This window comes from Helobdella robusta (assembly GCF_000326865.2).
Source record: "Helobdella robusta unplaced genomic scaffold HELROscaffold_104, whole genome shotgun sequence".
Lineage (NCBI taxonomy): Eukaryota > Metazoa > Annelida > Clitellata > Rhynchobdellida > Glossiphoniidae > Helobdella > Helobdella robusta.
In genome coordinates, this window is record NW_008703589.1 from 298,905 (window position 1) to 301,404 (window position 2,500).

General features: G+C 32.2%; 1 protein-coding gene across 1 annotated transcript in view; it reads left to right on the plus strand.

Annotated features, from left to right (window-relative positions):
* Positions 1-2,500, plus strand: part of HELRODRAFT_91511 (hypothetical protein) — a gene marked incomplete at both ends in the record, with an annotated part of 13,548 nt that overhangs the window by 4,358 nt on the left and 6,690 nt on the right. The gene's annotated exons all lie outside the window — the stretch shown is intronic.

Sequence of the window (2,500 nt, forward strand, 5' to 3'; positions counted from 1 at the left end):
GATTGTATTATTTAGACATATACATACACATACAAACAAACATACAAACAAACATAAAAAACACATACAAACAAACAAACAAACATAATAGAACACACATACAAACAAACATACACACAAACAAACACACACACAAACATACACACATGTAACGCATAAATAACAGCTTGTTTTAGTCACGCAACATCTTTCTATCTCTGTACAACACAACCACAGCCTAACATAAAATATACATACATACATACATACATACATACATACATACATACATACATACATACATACATACATACATACATACATACATACACACATACATACATACATACATACACACATACATACATACATACATACATACATACATACATACATACATACATACATACATACATACATACATACAATATAAATAATATATAACTTGGCGTGCAAACCTATTTTGCTCCTTACGAATAAACCCATTTTTGTTGTTTATGTCTCATTAATAATAGAAACATTGAGAAATACATAAATATATACAAACAAACCAACGAGCAATCATTCAAACAAGCAAAGGCGAGCACACTTTAAAATGAACAATTATGCTTACTCCCACTAGTCTGAAATTTTCGACATGTTTTAGATGGCTTGACGCGTCTAACCAAAACAGCCGCAAGAATTGAATCTGCGAATGAAAAGAAGTTGGTTATGCCGTGAAAACTGTAGAACGAGATGAAACTTGTTGAAGGGATTGCTAATTCAGATTTGTCGAAGCCACACTAGTGCAGTGATACTAAAAAAAAATTGGAGTTATTCAAAATGCAATTTGAAGAAAGGTGGATGAAGTTGCACCAAATTTCAAATGCGAGGTTTCGGAGCCATGGTTTAACGAAGAATTTGCAGAATATAAACCATATTTCTGAAAATTTGAATGAAAATATGAATAGATGACTTAGTATAGATGACTTGCATAGTATAGCCCAACCCTTTGAGAAGCAAATGTTAATGTTTGGCTAGAAAAAGCCAGAAATTTTGGAGCAGATTATTAAAGGAGAACATTGACAGTTCTAAGAATACGTGCAGCATGGCTAACGAACTCATCTGCAAATGTGACGATGATGACGACCTCCGAAAAGATTTTAAAAATTTCCAACAGAAAATTGAGAATTATTACAAAAAGAGATTTCAGCTCAACAGTTTTTAGACCCATCAACTCGATAAGTGATCCTTCAAATCCAACGCTGGATGAGGCTGCACTGACACCTGCTGTTGATTCACTCTGTGTCTGGTGAGTTTCGAATGCACCGCCTGGGTCCTAGAGGGGACCTAAGGGACTGTCAGTCGACACGTTCAATAAAAATTTAAAGAAATATTTATCTTCTATTTGATTTGCAGTTTTTCAAGTTTCTCCTTTATTTTCGTTCATGCATTAAACTAGAAGCGATTTTGAAAATCATTCATTCAGAGCCACATACACACACACAAACATGCACACATACAAACATACATACAAAGGTATGAGCATACATACAAACATACATACAAAGGTATGAACGTACATACAAACATACATACAAACATGCATACAAACATACATACATAGAGTACCAAACATCACATCATCCACCAGCCATCACTTATAAATACACCTGATCCTAATGAAATTTTCTTGTGTTTGTAGGCACACATCCGTCATACATTTATTAATACATACATACAAACATACATACATACGAACATACATACAAACATACATACAAACATACATACAAACATACATACATACATGCATACATACAAATATACATACATACACATTATACACAGGTAAATAGATCACCTGTATTAAATTTGCACCTCCACGCTGCTAATTAATTCATCGTCAAACATCATCTTCAGTGCCAGCGTCATCATCATCATCATCATCATCATCATCATCATCATCATTTTCCTCTTCACCATCATCATCATCATCGTCGTAACAATCACCATCATCATCATCATCAACATCGTAAACATCATCATCATAACTTACACATACAAACTAGATTTTGTATGTTTGTAATGATTTTATGATTTTGTACATACATACATACATACATACATACATACATACATACATACATACATACATACATACACACATACATACATACATACATACATACATACATACATACATACATACATACATACATACATACATACATACATACATACATACATACAAAAGATAGCCAAAAGAAAATTTTTCAATTTTCACTAATTACATACGTCATCAATAATTTAATCATCATCTTCTTCTTCTTCATCCATTTGTTCATTCGTTCCTATGTTCTTTATTTTTTTAATTAAATTTATTTATGCATTCACTCTTTAGTGAATTCATCTAATCTATTAATTAATTATTAATCATTAATTCATTCATTCGTTCGTTCGTTCGTTCGTTCTACCCTTCGTTCGTTCTTCCTTTCTTTCGTTCATTCATTTGTTCATTCTTTTTCCTCTTTCCGTCCTT